Raw genomic sequence first — 26,514 nt, 5'->3', positions numbered from 1 at the left:
CTGACAAGCCTTTAATCGCCGATAATAATGATTACACGGTGCAGTTAGCGAGTGTACTCAAAACACATTCACGTAAATGTGCAACCCCCCGGGACATGCGGTCCCTCTTCATCTGTCACAGGAGTGTATTGATGTATCCTCTTGTCTTCACACAAATGTGCCATTAAAGAGGTAAAATCTAGGCAATCTGGGAACATATACGTAGACATGTTTATTTACAACGTAGCAAGGCCTGTACCGTGCATTCTGAGCAGTTGTGTTTCCAGTGTGTAGTCAGAGCAGCATTTTTTATTCGTTTTGCCGGGGTCAAATCTTGACCACTGAGGTGTTACTTTTAGTTTATTTTTATTGGGGTAACTCATAGTGCATGGCACTGGCTCGGAGGTGCAGGAAGCCAGGTGTATATGGGTGCACTCTGCAGGTAAAATTGTTTGCATAGCACCAGGGGTGCATACGTGAGCCATAGAATGCATCTCTGGTAGGGCGCTAGGCCTGGGGACGGATCGATAGACTGGTTGGCGTCTCAGGGGAGCTGGAGAAGCATCGCTGTTTCCACGACAGGCGCTCAGTCGAAGGGTTTCGATTCTGCCTTGAATGGTTGCAAAGGTGGAGAGAGCTGAGATTTCATGGAACTTTGGTCCACAGCCCTCGCTTCCTTGCCCGTCTTCTGGACATTCTGGATCTCCATCGGTGTGCTGGGTGGATCGCGTGTTCGGTGAAGACCACCAGAGATCTGACGCTCTTCTTCTGTTGCTTTGTAGACCTCTGCAGGACTTGAGTAACAACCTTTGTAATGCGCACACCTCTCCGTCCCCTCCGTAGGCTTTCTTGAATGTAGTGCTCGGTAGCAAGAGGATCCAATGTAGCAGCGTCAAGGTGAGGGTGGTGTGGTCACATTTCTTCTGAGGGTCATTAGTCGGGCACCAGCTGCATGCTGGGTAACTTTAAGTGGCGACGGGTATGCTCCGCGAGATGGAGGTCAGCCTAGCTCTCTTTGACAGGTGTCTGCACAAAGGCTGTTGAGAGACAAGAATGGCTAAATTCATTGCCGGAAACATCATTGATAACATGATGTCTATCTACAAACCAAAGGTATTGGGGTGTGAGATGCATACAGGAGAGTCATGCCAAGATCTAGGGCTGAAGCATGCTGCGTTAATGAGCGTTTGGGTGAGTTGAATGTCTGATGGACCGGGGGCATCCAGATACGATGCTTTGTGGCGCTGCGTGTTTTCTGGCACTTTGAGGTGTAGTTGCATATCGACCTTGTACTTTGAAAGGAGATATCTTGCTGGGTGAACAGATATAAAGATTGGACATCAATACATTTTGACTATGGAGCGCTGATGGAGAATGTAAATAACTAGATGTAGGGGCACACTGGATGTCCTTGAAGAAACTGATGAAAGATGTGAACTGGTCCAGAGTTGTATTGAAGATGCCCATGTGGGAGTTATGCTAATAGTATAGCATGATATCCAGTAATAGCAGATGTCACTGACCGGTCTTCGAGCATGAGGTGGCAGCTGTTTCCAAGTCATTCTTATGTCTGCGGCAAGGAATTAACCCAGGGTGGTAACCATGAAGCATCTAATGTGCTTGTGGAACTGGAGCCAGCCTCGAGGGTTTTCTCTAAAGTTGTTACCTTGGGAGCTTGTCTTAGTTCAGGTGTGGTTTTTTGAGAGGCACAGGATCTGCCTTCTTGTGAAGCAGGTAAACTGTCTTACAGTAGAGTGGAGTTTACAATATCAAGGTTGAGGAGGAAGCATTGGTAGATTGGTTGGAAACCTTCTAGTATTGCCATTTTCAGTGGATGATGTTAGATACGTATTCAGTGGCCCAGGGTTTTTGAAGAAGGGAGAAGTTACTATGGGGTTTGTGTGGTCTGTCATTGCGAGTGTGTGTGTGTGTGTGTGTGTGTGTGTGAATGTTGTGTTTGATCAAAATGATGTTGGCAAAGTAGTTCTTCATGACAGTGGACTGTTGGGGTGTACGGCGGTGTTAGGGGGTTGATGCAATGACTGTCCCCTTTGATGCAGATTGTATTCTAGTTACCTGCTTACAGGATGAATTTGAAATCATTCTCCAGTTTGACTTTGTTAATGTCCTGTTTTTGTGCTTTGTGGCATATTTCTATTGCTTTGAGGTTATGTAGTGACTAGAACTTCCATGGTTGCGGCTCTTTCTTTTGTTATTGTTTGAGCGAATTGAGTGAATTTGGATGTGAGTATTCTGGTCTAATCTGGAGAGCATTAGACTATTAAGAGTGGCAACACAATCCGTTTATGTCAATTTGTGTGGTTAATGGTGGTTTATATGTGCTTATATGAGTGTGCATTAGAAAGCAAGATCTGTGATTGTTTTCAACATAAAATTTACCCACATATTATTTGGAATCTCAAAAACCGATGAAAGTCGCAGACAGTTTTGCTAACTGGTTGTGCAGTTTTAAGGCACAATTTTCAATTTCTGTAAGGCATCAATTAATAAAATGCCATCCTTTAAAAAATTAGAATTTGTGTTAAATCACTTTGGGAAACATACAAAAAAAATTAAAGGTGTCATATTTAAGGTCACACAAATGACCACACAGGTCTGTGCGCTTGCATCAGTGCAGGTCTAGAACTGGCCACAGCATACAGAAGTAGGTTTGGAAACCATACTCCTAGCAAGCATCTGTGAATTTCATTTAGGCATCAGCATGATTTACGTCTATTATGAGGGATGTTCATGCTTTTGTAAGGAATAACAATTGCTATCCATACTGTCCTCAAGGTCATCAGTGAAAGGTGCATTGATGGACTTGGAGACGAATGGGTGAAGAATATGTGAGACTCAGTGGCGCACAGTATCATGCCTTATGGATTTTGTTGTGTGAGTGTTTGTCTAGTGGTTGAATAGTGGGCACTTTAGGTGGCCCAATATGGCTTCCTTGAGGCTCTCATGCCCCTCTTGAGACCAAACATGGCAGTCAGTGGTGGCATTGGTTGCCACTATCCTAGCTTGACCTTTGAGACGCTTAGGCTGGTCTAACATTGGGGTTTATAGGAGGCAAAGAATGGCATGGATTGACATTAACTAATTGGGGCGAGTGTGTGGGCCAGCTCACATTCCAGCTGGGCTGAATGACTAGAGGATGAGGAGGACGAGGAGTGAGCACAAGATAGGTTTTATTACTTAAAGTATCAGACAAAACAAGCCTGTAGATAGCTCCTTTTGAAAGAAAAAACAAGAATGTAATGGAACTAAATCATGGTTATTGTCTTTTGGCAAACGTGATTCCCCTCCTGAGAGTTGCTAACAGAAACCCAAAGAAATAGAAGTGAAATTATGTTCCCTTTGTTATCCACAGCACCTTAAGGGTTAATCCTTGAGAAATAACTTTCAGTAATTTTGGTTGATTAATGTGTCTGTGAAGCAGTCTGTTTAATTGTTAGCTTTATTCTTCCAGTGGCCTCATTCTTTCTTAATGGATTTGCTTTTTGTGAAACTGTAGTAAAAATGAAGTGCAATTAAGAAGTAAAACCTGCACACCTTATAGAATAAATTATTTGAGGCTTTTATGTGAATTCAATATCAACATGACATCCAAAGAATGTTTCTAGCTTCTTTTTATATTCGTTTGTGTTTCTGTATTGTGCATGCTTTTCACTGTGTGATAATAATTTTTGATAATATTGGCCCAATGAGCATTTAAATATTTGTTGAAATGATTGATAAACATGCAAGTTGTGTTGAGATCCTATAACATTGTAAGTTTGCTGAATCATGGGACTTTAGGAATGTGTGATTAAATGTGAACCATAAGCTTGTTTGCGTCAAAACGTGGAATGTCAAATCGAAGTCCATTATAAAAATTTTAAATGGCTTACCAAGCTTCTAATAGATAAAAAATAAAGTAAGGTCAGAGAAGGCTTGACGAGCAGAACATTGCTAATATGCTGTCCATGTAAGATGTGCTTTTCTTCAAGTCAAAATCGCACATGCTCCCAGGTAATAATGTTAAAGGTAGACTCAAGCCATTGATAGATCAAAGTTCTTTCTTTTGAGCTTTGGGTAAACCCAAAACCATGTAATTTATAGTATGGTCAAGCACTCCTCTAGGTGAAAGAATATCTCATATCTCACACCAGTTTCCAACAAACCGGGAGGTCAGCTATCACTTTGCGACTCTGGAAGCTTGTTTCAACCACAGAGTGTCTGCATTGGAGCCGTCTATAAAATGGTCTTTCCTGGAATTCAACCTATTATGTTTAGGTGTGAGCTAAATTGCATCACTATCAATTTAACATATATGATACCCTCTTTGTAATATTACATGCAACTTTATTAGTCGTATCAATCTTGAAACATTGTGAAAAGATTCAGAAGACACTTTGCTGAAAAATGGCAAAAGTTTTAATCTACTTCAAACAAATTTTAGTTTAATCCAGTTGCCGTAAATCAGAAAGTTGAACCTCACTTTACCACCGGAGGTAAAGGAGTATATTTTGAGCTTATCTCAAAATATACTCCTTTACCTTTCGTATTAAAGGTACTCACACTCAAGCTAAAAAACATTCCAGACTGCCCTGTCCTAATGCCTCAAAGATGATAGTCCTGTTGTAATAGACAATATGTATTTTGGAAGGTATTTAAATCTGAAACGTTGGTTCCCTTTTATTGTACTTAAGAAACATCACTATTATTGTATAGCATTAGCTATTTCCACTCGTTCTGTAACAACGAATAAGCGAACCTCTTGTACCAACTCCATTCAGAATCCTAAAATGGAACTGCCTGGTGTCTTGTCACCGGTCACGTGGTAGGTTGGTTTTAGACATGATCACAAAGAAAAAGCACTCTCCCAAGACTATATTGAAAAGTTCTTAGTTAGCAGAATCATTCAGCCCCTGGTGCACCTCAGCAGATAGATATCTTCACAGCCTTTCAGAAATCACTGTCCCTTGTTTTCACACAGTTATGAATCTTGGTCGGTGCTTTCAAGAAGACCTCCTTCTCCAGAGATGGTGATAAATTACCACTCCTGGGTGTTCCTTGCAGGGAGGACAGACTGAGCGCACTCTCTATCTGAAGAAGGAAGGGACCTCTCTGATCCTGAAAGCGAACACCCAAAAAGAGGAGTTAGCAGAATAATGGTATCATCTCTAATGGATAGCATGATATGCTTTTCTCTTTAAAAATTTTTATGGTCCGCGTAGAAAATCAATAAAGGATTTAAAAACATTCATTGGGACAAGGTTGCAATAGGAATTAATGCAAAAAAAAAAATGAATGCTCACCCTCTTACTCCAACAAATTGCACCAAGCAAACAAACCTAACACTAAGAGGTTTCTCCATGAAGAATGTATTCAAACTAGCAAATCAAATTGTACATTTTACAACACAGTGTCTCTGAAAAATGAAGATGCCATGGGTTTTATAGGCACGTCTATGGAGCAGTCATTAAATAATTCAATACTTCACGATGTGCTGAGTCATCCATTTCCCAAATGTATTTGTGGTGAGGAGGAATAACATGTTATGAGAGATGTAATATGTGAGGCCATAAGCAATGTATGGCGGGGTGAAAGTTATAATTAGGGTAAAAAACTCTAACTGATGAATATCAGTGTTTTTTTGTTTTAAAACAATAGTTTTTATATTACAAGGCTAAAACTGTAGCTTTTATATTCAAAGGCCTAACTATAACGTCACTTTAACCTTTTGTTTTTTTCAGTGAAAATTTATGTGTGTGTATATCGCGTGATAACGAGATACTTTTATTTAGACAGCAAAAACACCTGATGCGTTTCAGAGCTAACTGCCCCCTGCTGACGGGTCAGTTAAGTTTGCAAAAAGGAGGTGCTCTTTGGAAAGTATATATATATATATATATATATATATATATATATATATATATATATTTATTTTCCAAAGAGCACCTCCTTTTTGCAAACTTAACTGACCCGTCAGCAGGGGAAAGTTAGCTCTGAAACGCATCAGGTGTTTTTGCTGTCTAAATAAAAGTATCTCGTTATCACGCTCAAAGGAATGGGCTGCGGCTCGTCTCTCTTGTCGAAAAGGCATTTATGAGGAGGTGATCTTTGGAAAGGATAAAGAGGTATGCAACCTCGCCATTGCACAGCACTTTGGATCCTTCACAACAAGGTCATTTATTTATTTTTTCAGAGTTGAATCAGCCTCCATTCGTCACGGGGCCATAACCAGCAAAGTGCAGGGGTGCATACAAACAAAGCTGACCTACGTGTTTCGGCTTGTGCCTTCTACTGGGTCATAGAGTGAAGTCAAGAGTGTCAATTTAAAGGGAAAACACTGCCATTTCACCACCACCACCACCAATTTATAAACAAAATCAGTTTTAAAGGGGACGCAACCACAAAATATCTCAGTTGGTTCATATTTCTACCAAAGGGAGTACATTTCTTAGAGATCATGTCAGCAGCCTTGCACACAAATAGATAATAAACATGTCAACCTTGTAAAGTACAAATAGTCCGGATCCTCAAAAGCAACATATTTAAAATAGAGACTTTTTGTAGTTTCGTCTGCCAAGAGGAATGTGTTAAGGTTAAATAGAAAGTTATGCAAAATTATGGTGTCAGTCAACAATATAACATATATATAGCATTGCACACAAGCCCAGAATAGAGGTGTAACCCCAACATTTAAAGTAAATCATTTTGGGGATAAAGTATCCATGTCCACCTCAAATAGAAGTAAATCATGTTGGGGATAAAGTATCCATCTCTACCTCAAATAGAAGTAAATCATGTTGGGGATAAAGTATCCATCTCCACCTCAAATAGAAGTAAATCATTTTGGGGATAAGGTATCCATCTCCACCTCAAATAGAAGTAAATCATTTTGGGGATAAAGTATCCATCTCCACCTCAAATAGAAGTAAATCATTTTGGGGATAAAGTATCCCTCTCCACCTCAATACAGAATAGCTCATCTGTAGCCAGAGATATTGTTAGACAACAAGTTGATTCTTACTCGTAACTAGGTATACCGAATATATATTAGGCACATATTTATAGCATATTGAAATGCACAAAACAGCAGATTAGTTCAGACTCATGGTGAGATATGTATGACAAATATTAGAAACATGTTTATGATATGTTAAAGTGCACCGTGCATGTTTCCTGCCAAATACAGACAAAACTCCTAGTTCATATATATATCTGAAGGCTAATAGTAGCCAAAACGCGTAGGCGGTCCTAATTTTTGCACAATGGTGTAGAAATAAATTCATTTTGAAACTTACCCTGCTGTGGTGCCGTGATTTTCGCTGAAAAACAGAGGAAGCGAGGGAATCCAAGGAATATATTATCTGCTGGTGGTCGCCAGTAGATAGTTATAGTTACGACCGTGTTTCCATAGGAAATCTTAAAATTCTATTTTGAATAACTTTGGCGCCGGTTGACGAATCCTCGCGAAATTTTGAAAACTAATGGGGTGCTCCGCTCAGCTCCTACCCTGAAAGTCTCGGGGTGATTCGTCAAGCGGGGGCCGAGAAAAAAGGGGGGTCCCAAAACGCATTTTCCCCATGCATTTTCCCATAGTACCTTTAGTCGAAGGTACAGCCCGAACGGCTGAACAGAATTACTTGAAATTTGGCAAAGAGGTAGTCCTCAGGTCAGGGATGTGCCTTTTGCATATATGGTGTCAATCTATTCAGTAGTTCCTGAGAAAATTGCAGTTAAAAGCACATAAATATCTATAGCCGCGCACCGTGCGCGCACGGTGCGCGCACCCTAACGTGCGCAAGCGTAATTCTGATTGGTGGTTACATGTCAGTCAACGTTCGAATCGGTCGAAATCAGGAAGTGTCGGCCGCCATTTTGTTTGTTTTGAGGGCGAGAGTGAAAAAGGAAGGTGGCGAACGTGAAAAGGGGGCAGGGTAGAGAGTTCCTGACCCCCTAGCCTTTGTCAGGGGGTCCCTGAAGGACCCCGAAGGCAGAAAAAAACATTTTAATTTTTAAATCGCAGGGTGCGCGCACCGTGAAAAACCATACATTTTTTTTTTATTAATACGTAGTTTATTGTAAAATAAATATATAAAAAATATAATAATAAATACATAACTTAGCATTTAAAAAACTGTACAAATTCACTGAAAAAACCATAGGTTTCACACACGTTATAGTTAGGAATTAGCATTTAAAAAACCTTGCAAATTCACTTAAAAAACCATAGGTTTCAGACATGTTATAGTTAGGTGGACATTTCACTTGTAAAAAACCAATGAAATTCCCCCGTTATAGTTAGTTCAGATAACTATAACTCGCGCGACCGCCACTCTATCAAAAGGATGATGTCATCAGTGATGCCACTGACCATGTCGTGAGTGATGTGATATGTGACGTTATGAGCAGTGGATTGCGGGCGCGCGAGTTATAGTTATCTGAACTAACTATAACGGGGGAATTTCATTGGTTTTTTACGAGTGAAATGTCCACCTAACTATAACATGTGTAAAACCTCCGGTTTTTTAAGTGAAAATATATATATATATATATATATATATATATATATATATATATATATATAATCAGGTGATACTACTGCATTGCGTGGTAAAGGCATTAATGGTAAATCCCTGTGTGGTATTAGAATGTGTAACGAACGTCAGCACATTGATGCCTGCGGGGTAAAGGCATACGTGGTGAGGTCTGATATGCCCTCTGACCCCAGACCCCGCACAGTGCGGCACACGTCAGTCTGAAAGACGTGAAGCCAAGCGGCTAAGCCGGACTGGCCCGCAGGCAAATCTCCTGGTTTCTAGCCGCGTTCACTTCTGCATAGAGAGAGATTAGATTGCATATGGCGTCTTACCTTCCTTCCTTGATAGGAATGTGATAAACACGGCGGTAACTGCGGCTGCTGGCTCGTTTTACGGATATGAAGACATCCCTAGTAACCATTTATTGCTGTAAATGCTTTATTTTGATCATTTCTACACAATCTGTTGTTTGTGTGTTCGCCGAGATGCATAACTCATAGTGCAGTTTAAGTTGTTTGCTGTTATCTGTCGAGCAGCGTACATTGTTTACATTAGATTGTCAGCGTGCTAAAGATGTTTCCAAAACAACCATTAGTGAGTTTCATTACTTGTGCTTTTTTAAGGCAAATATGTTTCACCCACTGTTAAAGAATGAAAAGTGAAACATGTACACAATGCTACTCTCCTCTTAAAAAAATCCCAGGTTTTGTGTTTTATTGACTGCAGTCCTCGAGACAAGTGTCCCCTGGAATTAATCTTTTTTAGGTCGAGCCTGGGCTAAGCGCAAGCGCTGCTCTGCGAGGCATGCTGTATTTGAATATGGACTTGGAGCCCGCCCACTTTCTGCCCTTATTTTTCCTTCGATTGTGTCATTTCCTTCGTAAATGGTGGCTTCTGATTCGTTAATAGGCTTCTTAGCCTCTCTTAGAACCTCCTTGCCTTCATTTGTAACCTCCCATGAGGACTGGCCCTTTTACTTCTGTTGTTACACTGTATGTTTATTTATTCTGCAAGCACTATTTTCTTTAATGAGTTTCTGGTACTGCAGGCACGACACGCTTTCCTGCAACATTCAGCGCACCCTGCGCGCTTTCACTTTCAAAGCAGTCCGGGACTATCATGGCTGCTTCTTTACAATGAAATAGGTTAGGTTATGTTATGTTAAAATGTTTCAAAAACGCACGAATACCCCCGAGTGTCTTGGTGCTGGTTAGGAATAGCATTATAGGTGAGATTAGAGGTCTCGCATTTAGAAGAGTTTGAGCTATTGGCATTACAAATGACATCAGCTTAAACTCTCGTAAATGCGAGACATATTGCATTGCAAATATTTTTTTTGTAAAATCGCCCCATACGGCGATTTCATTTTAATGTCGGCCACGCACATTTCTTTAGACGAGCTGCGTCTACAGAAAGGTGCACCGCCGCTATTAAAGTGAAACTGTGGCACGGGCACTTTTACAAAAAAAAGCATTTGTTTGTCAATTTGACAAACAGATGCTTTTTTTGTAAAAGCTCCCCATTTAGCGCTTTCACTTTAATGGCGGCCGCTCCCCATTCTTTAGACGCGACTCCTCTAAAGAAAGGGGCGTGCCGACATTAACGTGAAAGCGAACCATGGGGCGCTTTACCAAAAATTGCATTTGCAATGTTATTGGCATTGTCGCTTACAATGCCAGTAGCTCAAACTCTCGGAAATGTGAGACCTATTGCATTGCAAATGCTTGTTTACTGTCGGTCCAAAGCGCAAAGACAGCCTCAATCAGGTTTACTTGGCAGCTCGGACTGAAGCAGGATGGCAGTCGGAGGCCTCGGCGCCACTTATCATGCTTGTTCCTAAGATAGTCACACCCCTGATTTCAAAGCTATTGTGACCCTAAAAGCCAGAATGGGCTCCCCAGTTCTGGTCTTCAAATGTAACCCCTATTTCATGTATTCATTCATTTGCCTTATTCAGTTACTAAAAAAAGAATCACAAAAGAGCATACAGTCCAAAATAATAATACAATGAATACTAAAACAGATATAAAAATTAAAAAAACAATTATGAGACGTAAAACCAAACATCTATAAAAGTCCCTACTCAAATTTCATAAACAAAAATTTCATAAACAATAATTAAAAAAACAATGTCCCATAATGTATATTTAAGAAAATTACATACACTCAAACATGTCTAAAGAGAATTAAGCATTTGGAGACATAGCAGGGCAGGTTAATCTTGTGAATTCTAATCCCCCAAGAACAGGAACTAAACATTTCCTTGCAAATGGGCGATAAAATTTCAACTCTGTGGGGAAGTTTCATCATATAGGGACATGGCAATGGCAGCAGAGTCATAGTTACCTAAGGGAAAACATTCTTTGCGTCTAATAGACCCCAATCGGAATCTTGTCAGGAGCACCCTGGCCCACGTCTTGGGCACCAAATCCAGCTCCAAGCCAAAAGGGGTTTGAATCTAAACTTATTCTTCATTATAAGGTTTATATTTGCAGCCTGTAATCCATAAAGCGCTTTCTGACCCAGCTTTGATCCGTTTTATTTAGTCTACAAGGACTAAGAAAAATAGAGGGTCTGCCAAGTGTATTACAGGTTACCTTAATATACTGAAGGCTGGGAATCTGGTAACCCAGAACACAGGATAAACATTCGTCAATTACGTCTTTGTTAAACAAAGAATTGGAATTAAACTAAATTGAGTCTAATAACAGCAGGAAGACCCAAAATACAAAACACAAACTCGGTTTTCCTCTGCCTGTAGGCTGCTAATCTTTTATAACCCCATGTTCCTGAGTTATAGGTTAACATCAGGATACACTTTCTTTTATAGACTTCCAGAAAGAGGGGAGGCAGTTTTCGTCTTGCCAGTAATAGATGCCAGCTTAAATGAAAACCCAAATGAGTTCGAAACACGTAGTCTTCCCAGCACTATGCATGGAAGCCAGGTGCGCAACGAGTCAAAAGTAACTTCAAGTGTCTCGCTATGGGTTTAAGTTTGATGGACTGGCAGTGTGATTTGAGATTTTTTAGGGCCACAAATCATGATGGAATTTTTAGGTAGATTTGTGCCCAAATTCCGGAAGCCCATAAAATCTACAAAAGCGTCCAGCAAACTTTTAGCCTTTTTTGAAGTTCTAAAGAAAGGCACGACGGCAGTCGCGTACCATAATGCAGGGATGGATTTGTTCTTAATAACTGATATGTCCCGGACCTTAATGCCAGGGATGCATCTAACCCAATATAATATAGAAGAAACAGAGTTAGGGCTAGAACACAGTCCATATGTGCTCCCCAAAGCAAACGGCTCTAAGCATTCTCCCTCCTCGCCATATCTAAGTGAGGCTGTAAGATCAATGTGATTGTATGCAACAAGCCCATCAAACCCTTTTCCACCACCACTGGATCCAACATGGCCCAAGAGCCCTCGTTTAAAATGCTGAGTGTCTGTGATGTCCTTGGTGAGGCAGGATTCTTCACTTTCAGTCAGAATCATCCCTGTCCAGGTCTGGTCCCTTGAACTCTTTGAATATTTTGGAGTCGAGTTGAATACGTTTACCGATGTAATTGGGAGGAGAGCACACCTTCTGCTAGGAAAGCTGGTGTTTGCATATAAAAGGTTCCCAGTTTGGTGTTTGCTAGAATTGTGAGTCCACGTTTTTTCCTGTAGGATTACTAGGTTAGAAGAACAATAAATTCCCACTAGACCTTGACGTGAAATAATTTTCTTGACCCAAAAAATCTCCACAAGACCTCTTTTTTGTTTAAATAGGTGAAAACTGTATATTGTAGGTACATAGTTTTGGATTTGTGCAAATTATTACATTCTTGCATCATGTGATGCAGTATTGCTCGGATCAAGTTAGTCAGATATGTGCGAGTGATTGAGACAACACTGTCTCAGATTTACTCTGTTGGCCTTTCAGGAAAGTTCCCGCTGGCCTTTCAGGAGTGATCTCGACTTGTGACTGCGTCCAGTGTGGTACTGGAATCTAACATGAGCCCCGGCAAAAATGTTCAAACCTGCTGCACAGTCTAGGTGGCTGCAACTCGAATGGGGCCACCGTGGCCTGGATGGGTCATGGCAGCCCACCCAGCACAGAAAGAGGTGCCCTAGATACTGGGAAAATGTCAGGGTGGCAGAATAGGTAGCCCAGCCCTGACTGATTCCAGCACTGCAGTGTTTCAATTACTGTTCTGACCTGAATCTAACCAGCCTAAATGTCTCGCAGAACCAAATCTGTTGCGTGAATGGCCCTCTCCCAGCTCCACCAGCTTCTCAGATGTGATCTTGGCAGGCGAGTGACTATCTTACTCTTGCCAAACTCCTAGAAAAATGTGGGCACCTACAGCATTATAATCACATCCAGCAATTCCAACTCCTCGACCTATCTCAATCTGGCTTCTAATTGGGTCATAGCACCGAAACTACCATGGTCCACATTGTCGACGATGCCCTATGCTCACCTGACCAAAATGAATCCTGCCTCCTAATTCTACTGGGCCTGTCAGCAGCCTTTGACACCATCAGCCATGCTACCCTTCTAAACCTTCTGGAACACAGGATGGGCCTCTTCAGCACCGTGCTGAAATGGGTCTCGTCTTTTCTACGCAACAGATCTCAGCGCATCCTAATGAATCACACTTTTTCTGATAAATCTCCACTGTTGCAAAACGTACCCCAATGCTTTATTCTCTTCCCCGCGCTGGTGTCAGGATTCATCTCAAAATGGCCTGTATGACCCACAAAGCACTGCACCACAATACTCCCTACTAATGGACCCAGAAATTGATCTTATTGGGTGGAAAAAACCTTCCAGAAGCACTAGCTCACTACTTCTTAGGCTACAGAAATTAAAGAAAAACAAAACCTACAACGAGCCTTCTCCGGATTTGCCCCCAAAATTTGGACTCTCTCCCTACGGAGATCAGATACAACCCATCCACATCCATGTTCAAGAAGTAAGTTCAAATTTTACTATCCAACAAACTCCTCTCAAACTAATTTGTCTGTTCTTCTTGTCACGCCGGATTATGCTTAGACCTGGACCTAGTCTAGACTTTGTGCTCCTAGCTCTCTATTTTCCATACATGCATGTATATATACTTGTATATATTGTCTTGGTCTTTGCTTTTTTATACAGTCTACCTATCTTTCTTCTTGTCCCTTTTCAAGTTTTCGTGCACTGTCTGTAAAGTGCTCTGCCCATGCTGTTGTTCACTATCTGTAAACTGCTCTGTCACCTGAAAGGGTCTTGTTCGCGCTATATGAAACTTCTAATAAATAAATTCCCCAGTCCTGCCAGCCTTGGACTGGCAACAGAGACAGGGATACTTAGCTCGAAGGCTAAGGATTTGGTGCCAGCAGGCCAGCACCTCTCTGTATTATGGGACTTGTTGTTTTGCTCTTTTGTATTGCAAGTATGAGCTTCAAGGTCACTGCATGTGGTGTTCTGTTGACTAATGAGCCAGGTGGGTAACACGTTTGGTGTGTGGCCACTTAGCAGAAATGAAAGACTGCGTCCCAGCTCTACCAGCCATTCAGTTAATACGTTAATGGGAGGCAGTCATACTTGCTATAAAATACATATTATGGTATCTGCAAGACCCATCAGACAATTAATAACTAAGTAAAGGCAAAAGATGCCAAGATCATACCCTGATGCCAACATTGAGCATTGCACTTGAGTTATTTGGCCATGGAGTGATGTGATTCCTTTTCAGCCCATGCAAAATGAACACACACAGCAGAGGCCAGAGCAGATCAGACCGAGCTTTCCAAGGCTTCAGTCCTGCAGGAAATTCTAGAAGTCCAGAGGGACATTGTCACAGGCAGAGTAATTTACTCACTAGACAGAGGTCCAGCAGCTCGACCTCCAATTATTTGTCGTCCCAACTGTGTTCGTGGCTAGATTGAAAACGTCTGTTATTCAGTATCGCCTGTAGCCATCTGGCAAAAGCAGTGCTGCATCCCATACATGTGCAAAATATGTTCCATTTCTAACCATAACATACATTTGGAGAAGGGTCTTTGGATCTGTTTGACACAAGAAACATTATATCCTCCTGGAAGTCTGAACCTGCTGTGGATTTGGGCACCTCGTGGGGGGCTCCTAAGTAGACCTGGGTAAAACTCAAATTACGTCCTATAATTTGTATAATTTCAGGAGTTTTGTGTTACACTTGGTGCATAAAATTACCAAAATTATTTTCACTATGTTTGCCACATATGTGGCCTTGCATCCAAAATATAGTGCTAAATGACGGATTTGCATTTTGCATAATTTTGTGAAATTTTGCCTAACTTTCTCAGAACTATGGGAAAGCAAGCTGCTCCCATTTCGTGTCCTTAGAATAGTTTGTATTACAAGAGTATATTTTAAGTCTTTTCTGACTGTTTGCTGTTTTTGGGCAGGGATACCACCATCAATGGGCTGATTCTTGCTATTTCCAGTTATCTCATCCAGTCACTTTCTCTTCTAGTGCCCTTCTCTCGATGGCCTCAACTTCCAAGTTTGAAACTAAACTGTGCTAGCTGAATGTTAAAAATGCTTTGGCAGTTTACCTAAAATGTACTAATTAATTGAGGCCAACCTGCCCATTGATGTTGGAATTCCTAAGGCAAACGTCAATGCAAGCTTGTCTCTCAGGAGGCAGCCTCCAGAATGACTGACCCACTATTGCTCGTAGATATGAGGTTATCCCAGATTGCCCACACTCCCTATTATAATCCTAAATTGCCACCCTGTTACTTCCTAGGCAGCTTGTGTTCTGGTTCAGGGAGGACCTGACCTGGCAGTTCGGGCTGGCAGGGGCAGCTCCTCTCTAATGGCGGATGAGCGCCGCCCCATCCCCCGCTAAAAGAGGAAACAAAAAATGATAATAAAAGCATTTTATTAACATTTTAATTTTCCCTGTCTGTCAGATGACAACGCGAGTCTTCAGCAATCCTGTGTGACAAACATGGCAGGGGAGGAGTGCTGGGCAGTTTGAAGTGCGCATGTCTATTTGGCTGGCTGTTTTAGGCGGGCCAAACAAACTTGCGTACGTAGGTTTCTCCAACCCAGCCGTGTTGCACAACCAGGTTGGAGAAACACCACAGGCACAGGCTCCCAGGCACTGTCTGAGCGGCAAACAAAGCCGCTCAGACCAATTCCAGTGTTTCTCTCATGCTGGGACTAGTATTCCTACCAGGAGAGATGTGCTGGGATTGGCATCTGGGAGCCTGCGCAGTGTGCAGCTGGAGTCCAGGAATGGAGGAGAGAATCAAGGCGACGGCCGTCAGAGCGGCAGGTAAGTGTAATTTTAATTGTGTTTAGGTCTGATTGCTTTCCCTCTCATCCCCGCCCCACTACTTAGCAATGATAGTAGACGCCACTGCGGTCTGGACAGTTCCCATGAGTAGCAGGGTCAAGACTGATTTGCCTATGGCTGGATCCAAACTGAGGTGACATGGTGGATGAAAAATGAGGGACTGGGATGCGACCCTGAGTTATTGCCAGTGACTGAGATTAATTTAAGCATTCTATCCATCAACTTGTTGTTTTTGTATTTGATGCCCTAGGTGCACCGGGTATCCCCAGATGTGGGTCCTGGGCTCACTGTGCTACTTTGAATGAAGCTATACCTGGCAGAAGAGCCATAACTAGGGCATACCCGGTCCTAGGTTGCTTGTGTTCTGGTTTAGGGAGGCCCTGGCCTGGCAGTTCGAGCTGGACTGTTCCCACGAGGAGCAGGGTCAAGGCTGATTTGCATGTGGCTGGTTACAAACTGAGGTGGCATTGAGGACAGAAAACAGTGGATTGAGATGCGGCCCGAGCAATTGCGAGTGGCTGAGATTAAATCAAGCATTCCATCCATCACCTTGTTGTCTTTACCGTGCTTCTTCATGGCATCTGCCACATGGGCTGGTGCCAAGACTGACGCTAGTGAACTCTTTTGCTGTTTCTTTCACTCCTCCATTGCCTTTGAGATAAGCAATGGTTTTGGTTTCATGTGGTCAAGCTCTAGAAGCTTGATGAGTGCAGGATATGCACTTTATACTCACCTTAGCGAACAGCAATGAGGAATCATAAAAAGGTTTGAACATAGAGGGAACTGTATACCTTTCATAAAGATATAGTGTGGAGATATCCTATTAGAGGCCTTGTCTTGTGTATGATACAATTGAGAAGAAGAGCTACATTAATGAGACTCTAAGCTAGTGAATCTGTGGACAGTGATTGAATCCTAATTCACAAAACCTCTCTGCCCCACCTGACATCGGGGAAATATTTAAGAGGTGGTGCCATTGTGCACTGGTTCGCCATTATGGTGACTACTTTCCAGCTCATAGACATTCTGTAATTACGCCCTCCTCTCCGAGTACTACTGCTTTTACACAGGGCACCAGGAACCCTGGCCGAAGCCCTCCGGCTACTCTCGCACCTGGACTGGCCGCGCTGGGCCACAGGCTAGGAAGGTGCATTCTTGCTTCCTCGAGCCTGGATACCTCTCTCTCAGCTGAGCACCTCCAGTGCTCATGCACGTGCACTCAATTCTCTTGCTTACCCCTATTTTAGCTATTTAGCTCCTGCTCTTTGGATCCCTCCAGGGATCCTAGTGTGAATGGTGATGTGTTTGTGAGTGAGCCACGGATCGAGTAATTTCGCAGGATGGCAGATGCATTTGGGAAACATCTTTCATGCCATGAGGCCTTGTTGCCCTTTTTCCGATCCATTATAGGCATTGGCCAATTTCCAAAGTAGAGTCAGATCCAAACCATCTCTCCTAGTTTTCAGCCTGCCCTTTTCTGTTCCAGCATTTCCTTTAATGCACAAATAATTCTCCAGTCAAGGGACATTATTTGGAAAGTTTTCTGGTTGGTTCTCTGTAAATGGTGGGATCTTCTCTCCAGGATATTCGTTTACCAGTCTTCTATAGAGATAATATGCTGGCTTGTCAATGCTACTGTTCTTTAGGCTGCTTTCCTGTGGAGTTCTATCCCGCAACGCCTGATCAGCGTGTGCAAGTATAAAGATTTCACTTATAGCCTGCAACAGGGAGAGGATAGAGCGGTCGACCTCGGAGATGGGGAACCGGGTTCAAGTCTCGTCAGGAACGCTCAACATCCTGCGATTCTGGGCAAATCACTTAATCTACCTGTGCCTAACAAAAATTAATGTGTCCATCTGTAACGCAACTGGTGCTCATGTAAAGCACTCTGATACCTCCGGGACTAGTTCGCTCTCTATAAAAACTGAGAGCAACATTTAGCCTCCTTAGTATTCTGCTACTGGAAGTGGCACTGCCAGAATGCATGGCAGCCAGATTTTGTAAGCCTTTCTGTTCTTTTCCTTGTGGTGGTATGTGACACTACTTTCAGGGGAGCATCCTTCTGTTACTGCTCAAGCAGTCCGTATAGTATCTGGAAGGTGTCGCCCTTACTTCAGTAAGAGTAAGCATCTCATCTATCCATTGCATTTTTACCCTGCCTCCCACCACAATGCAATTATACCACTGCCATTGCCCCTGTGCATGCCCTCTAGTAGTTAGCTAGGCCAAATGGTAGGCCACTTAAAAGGACAGTGCTGTCACCTGTCCAGGTCTGTGGCCTTCTTCCACAAATCACCATGCTGCTTCTAACCCCATGCTGTGGCACAACACTGGGAGGGGGAGTAGGAACCCACAGTACCATACAGCAAGCAACATGGTTCTGCCCAATGCATCCATCCTAGGCCAGATGCCAGATCTCATTGTCTCACACAATCCCGAAACCATGCATCACACAGCACAAGGCACACTGGCCCATAAACCAGCCGCACAATGCCTGATCCATGCAAAACAAGCACACAGTGCTGCAGATAGAAAAGCGGCATGGATCCCTCAACTGCACGGCACATGGCCTTAATCAGAACTTGGGTACTCTGAGGATTTAGGCCTGTCGATACCTGAAAAAACACAGGCATGAGGGTGGCATAGGAAGCCAGGCGCCCAAGAAGCTTAAGAAGGTGGACACAGGCCACCCAAGGAGGTTGACCCGGTCGCCTATTATGGCTGGATTACCCTGATTTCCAAAGCCTGACTCTGACTCAACTCGAAATGTCAATACCACTTGACAATGACTTCAAAGCGACAAGATAAACTGAGACCTCCACTAAATGTTCCATCTTTTTTAATATCGCTTGCACCCATATGTGCCAAGTCATGGAGGTTGTTGCAGGAATTTGCGATGAACCTCACATCAAAAAGGCCACAAGACAATTTAGCTCACAGGCACATCCAAACTTGGACGTGTTCACCTTCAGCAGTGATTTTAACTCTAGGCTGAATCCATGGAGAGCGTCCATGTCTGCTTGCCACACTCTCCACTCCCAGCTCATTCACAAAAGCATGGTCCTCTTCCCCCAAACCATACAATGTTACTTTATACTCGCCCGACATATCCCTTTGAGCCATTCTTGAAATTGCTTTCACATGTGTGTACGTAAGCAAACCGTGTCCAATGAAGTGAAATGCTGAAACCCCCCCCCTCCTTGACTCTTCACCACATTCTGTGAGCATGCCACAAAGCAGCATACCCAACCACCACAAACCTAAGCACTCTTAGGCATCTACTAGTACTCCAGTGAGGTCAACAGGCCATCAGAATCAAATCTATTGTATGCTGACACTACATAGCAATATATCCCCACAATGTTCCCTGCCCGAACCTGTACCAACAGCATTGGAATTGTGGCAAGTCAACTCACTTTTCTAAAGTAGATACGTCCACCACAGTGTCCACCCGGGGCATCCTTCCTGATACTTTGATCAGCGGAAACTCAACACAGCATCTAAAGATGCTTGACATGGTAACACTTGCCCTCTGCCCACCAGACATTGCTTAAGTGCCTCTACGCCTCTGCATGGCCCACACGTCTCTAAATCTACCCACATTTCATTAGTTCTCTACCTGGCCTCAGTTTAACGAGAGGACATCATATCTCAAAGAGGCCACTTATAGCATCAAACACCACAACCCCTCCATACATATTCCTCCCTACACATTGTAGTGTGTGTTCTTCGTTGGACCGTACTTATTGTTTGTGCTTGGAGCGGGATGGAGTACGTGTTCCGTGGTTGGTAGATAGGCCCACTGCAATCATTTATTAACTGATATAGACACACGTGTTTGGTTCACCTTAGCCAAGAAGGGCAGACTGAAAATGTAATTTTTTAAGGCCCAGCAAAAAAAGTGTGGGAGGTTTGGGCAACTTCAAACATGCAATGAAAGCAGACTCCACAGATGTGGAAGAGCTGTAGAAATGCCTGTTTGGAGAAAGCAGCAAGCTGAAACATCTGCTCTTCTACACAGTGAACTGATTTACTCCTGTTCTCTCAGCAGCCCTCTGAGAGCTTTACCTTGTCAGTAATATAACAACTAACCAAGAGTAAGGGCCTTGAAGGTTGTGCAGCAAAGATTTATATCCATCCTGATAATTAAGTCAAGCCAAGGTATAGGTATCCAATGGGCTTGTGCCAAAAATCAAATGATCAGCAGTTTACAAAACTGATAATCAAGCTTGCGGGTGCAATTGCAGGCAAACTGCCCAAAATGGCATTTCAGTCATCCAGGCCGGAAAACACATTTGCCTGGATGGTGGTTCTAGAAACAGATGGGGAAACAAAGGTTTGATCTTCTCATTTTAGAGAGTTGATGGGAACAATGTGTGACTTGAAAAACAGTTCTGAATCAGAAGTAAAACTCAAAGACTTTATCAAAGAAACAAGAATGGATTTAATACCCAGCAGATAATGTGCATTAAGCCAGATTTCAAAAGGGTGAAATATGAACGCAGTTATGAACAAAATGCCTATGATTTTTATGGGATTGGGATTCAGAAAGTGAGGAGACCGCCTGTCCTTTACTCCACCAAGAGAGTCCATAGATGACCTAAGATAGCTGGGATCATCGGTGCACTGATGGCTGGAGATGCTGATGTCAGCCAGCATCTCTCCCTGTGGTTCAATGTAGATGGGTACCATGACGGGAACCCTGGGATACACTGTAACTCTGAACTGACTGGACGAACCCTCCATATGTGAACTAATTAGGCTCAGACTGGTTTCTGAGCCAGTCCAGGATCCGGCCATCCACAATCACGGGTTCGGAAACAAGCATTCGTCCATCCAGCATTAGGCCCGTTGTTGACTGTGTGCAGCGCAACTGTTTGTGCTGCACTGAGGATACAATAGGCTTCATAAATGCATAAAAGATTGTGATTGGTGATAGGAGTCTGGAGTGGAAATGCAGCACATCAGTCAAGGAACTCATCCAAATACCAATGATCATCAGTGGGGCCGGAGGTAGGGTTGGTCAACATGGCTTCTTTTCCGGGAATCAGAATGCATTCTCTGTGCAAAAAAATTACTCACGTGAAGTCAAAATTTGAAGGGGATCAAGCAGTTTTTCTTCAGCAATACAGCTGGGACATCATCGCATTTACCGGAGCCTAAGGCTGTGCTTGCTCCCTTGTTTGGGTGGCTTCAGACCAGCTAGCTACCGGTCTGTTCCTCAGCATTATTCATTTCCACCTCCCTCACCAACATCACACACATCAGAGTTGTGTTCATAACCTTCATGTGCACCAAACTGAGTGCCACTGAGTTTCTCATGGTTGGAATTACCGAGTGGCTCCAGGGTAGTCAGGTAGACCAAATGAGGTAGCTTCTTGATGAGTGGTTGATTAAAAAGGTTAAAGCAAACCCCTAGAAATGAACCAGCCTGAGCCTTTAGATTTCTGGCAACACATTTAGCTGAACAGCTAACCCATTTAATTGTCACTCATTGACTGGTGTACTCAGGCATGTAGCTTGTGTCGTCTGAGAAGCGCATAAGCAGCCACAGGAAATACTAGGTGGAATTCCTGCAGGGGCTGTATTGTAGACACCATAACTCACATCCTACCTCAAGCTCACAAAGCGAGCACGCCCAGAGTCCCAAGGTTTCCTTCTTACTGAGCGGGAGCGGTGTAGAGACATGGTAAATCAGGCCTGAGGTGAAACTCTCAAGGCGCCATAACACAGGAAATCTCACGGCTTCTGTAAGGCCCAACGACAGCTGTGCTGAGATGTTGTAATTCAGCAACTGAACTCGACGTCTCCTTGGTGGTCTGAATAGGCACATCTCAAAGCCTCCCTTGTACGGCGACAGCTGTGCAGCAACTCTGTAAGTCAGACCTAAGCAGGAAATCCAGCACACAACGCTAATCCGAAGTCTTGTTCTTACGCTACAATGTGAGAGCTCATGCTGCATGATGGAGCTGGACTTTACAACACAGCACATGCAAAGACTTTAGAAGATGCGCAGACCATCTCATATTTACCTTGTATTTGAAACAATTGCACCCGGGTAAATTTGGCACAGCCACAACAGTTTTGCAATCCTGATATACTGATGCAAGTTGCAAAATATTGGTTCAAATGTATCTTGCAGATTCCAAAGCATCGTCAGATGTCCTCCAGTGCAAGTCGCTGAGAGGGCAGGCAGATGGTGTAAATCTAGGATCCGCCACGCGTCTCCTAATGTGTCGCAGAGGCCATCTTTGTAAATCGCCCTTGGATCTCCGGCGTGTTTCACAGGCTTCTCTTTTTTGCATTATGAGAGCAGTATCGTGTGCGAAACATGAGTCTTAACAGTCAGTCTCCGAGCAGCTTACATACTGTACTTGGGAGCGATCACCTCCGAAATGCAAATGTGACCTGGAGGTCATGAAGCGGGCCGCAGAGGGATCAGTGACTGTAATGTTCATTGACTAGAATACCCCAGGTGGGATTCACCGGCCTTTTCGTACATCGTAATTGAGTTGTATTGAAGCGCTGGAGTGCCGGTCCAGCGGGCAGGTCACAGATCAGGACTTGTGGTTAACCCAATGTCTTATTCATGTGCAGCTGATGCAGTCTGTCAAGTATAGTTGGATTAGAGTTTACAGGGGATCTCCAGATGTCCTTCTCACCTTGTGACTGGGTGACATGAAGATGCTGTTAATGTTCCTTGAGCAAGCCCTGGGCCAGCGTCAGGCTGTGGCCCGGCCTTTACCCATGGGACAGGCCAGATGCTTTAGAGCTGAGCTCAGCATCCTACATGCTGCCCCTTCCTTCACCTGTGCACCTTAAGGATAAATAAATCCGGATCCCTGGTCTACGTAGACATTATTACAATCTTCAGAGATGTTATGATGCTTGATCTTCATGCAGTGAGATTGAAGAATAAATGCAGAACATTAAGCAGAAGTGTGACTACAGTCTGTCTTGAAGTTCCACCTAGCAGATGCGCAACCGTGCGCTTCAATGCTTTATTTAATTCTTCACATTGGGGCACTAGAATTATCCTAAAATAGTTGTGTTTAAGTCACAGAAGACCATTGATACTAAGAACACATGAAACATTGCTTATCCTTCCTACCACCTCACCTTGTCCCATTGAGAGCAGCACATTGTATCCATGTACTTTGCTTCGTTCAAACTAATTTTATCTTAAATAGTGTATTGAAATTGCATATCTGATTGTGTATTTCCCAAGTTGTTGTACTAGAAGAGTGTACTGATTTAGGTCCTGAATGAGAAATTAAGTATCATTTTGATGTTAATTTGGAGCGACAGTGATATCTTCCAGTTTATACGAGCTCTGTTGGCCAAAGAAACGTCGGCTGAAATCCAGGCTTCCCGCTTTATTACATTGCGTGATTCTAAGCAAAACACTTTGCCTCAGCACCTTATTTTCCTTGACTGAAAAATCTAGGAGAAAGTTGAAGTAATCCGGATAAATGTGTGCGGGGTTAGATACACCATTATTATATGGTTTAAGATACTACAATCCTGCTACATATATTATATTAATATATATTATATATTATACCAACATTAGACATGTGCTTGGTGAACAGGACACCTGCCTTTTGGTTTAGTCCTTGGTCACTTCTGGAGTGGGACTCTTTAATCATTCTGAGCTGATTTAGGATGGTTAAGCTGTTCATCTGGGGCGTAGCTTAGTCCGCAAGGGCGGCTCCTCCTCTAAGGCTGAGAAGAGTCACCCTACAGCTCGCAGAGCAGAAAACAAATAAAAATAAAATGATAATAACTTTCTTAATATCATGTTATTTTTCTTTCCTATTGGTTGGGTTAGGGCAGGGCGGAGCTGCGGTCACAGGGGAGGAGTGGTTTGCATACTCCATATGTTCATGACTGCTTCGCCGGTTGTCTCGGGCTAGCCAAACAGTCATGTCCACTTTGCATGTTCCCCACCAGGCTGTAATGAACAGCCTGGTGAGAAACACATACAGGTTCCCTGCCCCCATCTGAGCAGCCAACTAAGGCGCTCAGACCAATTAGAACATTGGAATGTTGGCAGCTCCATTGAAAACAATGGAGTGCTCCGGGCTTATAATGGCTGGTATAAGCCCGGAGCGCCAACATTCCAATGTGTCTTTGTTCACAGCTCTGGCTGTGAACAAAGACTTCAGGGAGCCGGAGGGGATTTGAATCCCCTCGCGCTCCCTGAAGGCTTCGTTTTGTTAGAACATTCTGCCCTCTAGTGGCAGAATGTTCTAATAGCCTTATAGCCCTTCGTAGCAGGGCTATACCGGCTTTTAAAGTCCCGCTGCTGTTGTTAAAGTCCCTCGCCTTCGGCTCGGGCCTTTAACGCTGCAGCGGGCCTTTAACAGCCGTTATAGCCCGCTACGGCGGGCTATAAGGCTATATTACAATGCTGCATTGCAATGTTGTGATTGGCTATGGGGAGCCAGGGTGCTTTCAGGTATGAACCTCCAATAAGAGAGGCAACACGTCGGAGAGACGGTGGGCGTTTTAAAGGCGAGTTTTTTAAAAATTATATTTGTTTTCAACCCACCACCCCCATTCTCTGCCAGCCACCAATGTTAGTCAGTGAGATTGGGGGGAGGTAGGAATTAATACATTTTTACAACTATAAAAGCAGGGGGCTACAGGGTAAATGTGTGAAGTGGCCAAGGTTCGGGATGGATTTTGTCCACGAGGAGCAGGCTCAGTACTGATGTGCAATAAGTGGGCCTCTGGGGCTGATTTAAAGTTTGAAAGACAGGTACTCACTCTGTTGCAACAGCGACGGAGTTCCCTGTCTGCCAAACTCAAGGACGGGGTGAGTAAAATTTTGCTGTACGAGTGTAAAATTTTCTTTGACGACTCAACAAAATAGGTGCCATTTGAAGTAACCCATCCCAACATCCACCCTATTTACAGCGGACAGTCAGATGGCTTCTGTTTTTTACTGACCATTACATTCAGGTATATCCTAGTGGTGAGAGACAGTAAATGGGGAAAAAATGACCTCCACACCATGAAAGAAAGCTGGTGTGCAGTCATTAGTGTTTTTTTTTTATCAATAACAACTCCCACTTTCGGAAAATGTATGACAGCCAGTCGTCGTGTTTGACGGTGCCTTCATTAAGCGGTTTACACATTGACAGTCATCGACATGGCGGCAGTCCTGCCAATGTATAGAGATGTCTGCCAGGCTGGCCGACCTGCTGCAACTATCTGCCTTTTCTCTCTCTGCTAAATCCTAGATCAGGCATTCTGTCTAGAGTGGCACAGTAGGCAAAAAACAATGGTTTTGAATGCTACCCCGATGCCTTGCCAGTGGTTCCTATTTGCAAGCATGTGTCCCACCACCTTTTGGATGTTTGACTGCCAGTAGTATGTCCGGAAACATGAGACCTGTGTAACTTTACAAGCCTACTACTGGCCTTGTTGTGAACTCTAAAAAGTCGGACATTTTCATCCATTCAAGGAGTACTTTTAAGGGTTCAGATTTGCTATTTTTTTCCAAACTCACAAAGGACCATGTTTACAAAGAATTGGTGCAATGCAGCACGACAAGCAAATTTGCTGTGCTACATTGCATTGCCTAAAGAAAGCTGAACTGTGTCATTTCTTTAGAGAAATTGCACAGTTCTGCTCTCTCCGTGCATTGGTGCCGTATAGGCTGCCCAGCGCTAACGCAAGAACGCTTGCGCCATAGTGTAAACGGGTGTCTGCGTTATGGTCAGGATAGTTTTTGTGCAGGAAGAGATTGCATCCTGCATGAAAACTATCCTTGAAAGCTTTTTGCTCTTTGCTTTGTGCTGCACAATGCAGCACACATGTAAAGAGGAAATAACAAGGAGACATAAAAATATTCCTTCTCATTACAAGGGCCCGTAGGCACATCGCTTTGGTACAACCCCATGTCTACAACTCTCTGTAAATATGGGTTTGTTTCAAAATCCATGGGTGATGCACAGGAATGCCCATGCACCTCACATGGATTTCAAACCTGACGCAAAGTAAGGCAAGGTACTGCAATGCGCTGCCTTGCATTACTTTTCCTTATAAAGCCACACAAATCAACCTTTGCGTGACTTTGTAAACAACAAAAAGAATTTTGTGTCGGGCTGCATAAAAAAGAGAGGCAGCTCAGACGCAAAATCTTTGTAAATCTAGGCCTAAGTATATATAAGTTCTTCGTCTAAAAAATGAACGATTAAAAACCTCTTAGTGAAACCAGGATGACAATAAAAGCAGACACAAACATAGTAGACCCGATTCAAGGCCCCAGACCTAACTACCAAGCTAACAATGTGTACATTTGGGGGTTGTCACACCCCAAACACCCCCTCCCCCACCCCAAAGCTATGTCCCTGCTTGATATACATAACAATTCATTTGATGTCTGTGCTCCTACTTTGGATTTTAGGGCCAAGCTAGACCCCCCTGACTCAATTTTCCCGATAAATCTGCCGGGTTTGCTAACTTTCACCTTTGCCTCCAAGTCACATATCAAACAGCACTGGGAACCTGAAGTCTTGGAGGCTGTGACAGACCAGTCTGCACTGTATTGTGTTGCAACATCTATATACTGCTTAGTTCCTATATACGGGGTGATAGGGCACTTGCCTACATTGGCAATATGCTACACAGTGTAGGGCGAGTGGTTGAAAGGGTACTGTCTTTGTTTTGACACTATGTG

The 26,514-nt window shown here is 43.3% G+C and overlaps 1 protein-coding gene and 1 long non-coding RNA gene across 3 annotated transcripts in view; one reads left to right on the top strand and one right to left on the bottom strand.

Annotated features, from left to right (window-relative positions):
* LARGE1 (LARGE xylosyl- and glucuronyltransferase 1) overlaps positions 1 to 26,514 on the top strand; it is a 998,660-nt gene that overhangs the window by 652,655 nt on the left and 319,491 nt on the right. The gene's annotated exons all lie outside the window — the stretch shown is intronic.
* Positions 4,381 to 26,514, bottom strand: part of LOC146854187 (uncharacterized) — a 44,777-nt gene continuing 22,643 nt past the window's right edge. The window contains exon 2 of the long non-coding RNA XR_014980741.1: positions 4,381 to 5,097. This is a non-coding gene — a long non-coding RNA (uncharacterized LOC146854187). The remainder of the gene's footprint in view (positions 5,098 to 26,514) is intronic.

The sequence above is a fragment of the Triturus cristatus genome, chromosome 4_1 (assembly GCF_964204655.1).
Source record: "Triturus cristatus chromosome 4_1, aTriCri1.1, whole genome shotgun sequence".
NCBI classification, from domain to species: Eukaryota; Metazoa; Chordata; class Amphibia; order Caudata; family Salamandridae; genus Triturus; species Triturus cristatus.
The sequence above is the reverse complement of the archived record's forward strand: the minus strand, read 5'-3'. Positions and strand labels throughout refer to the sequence as shown.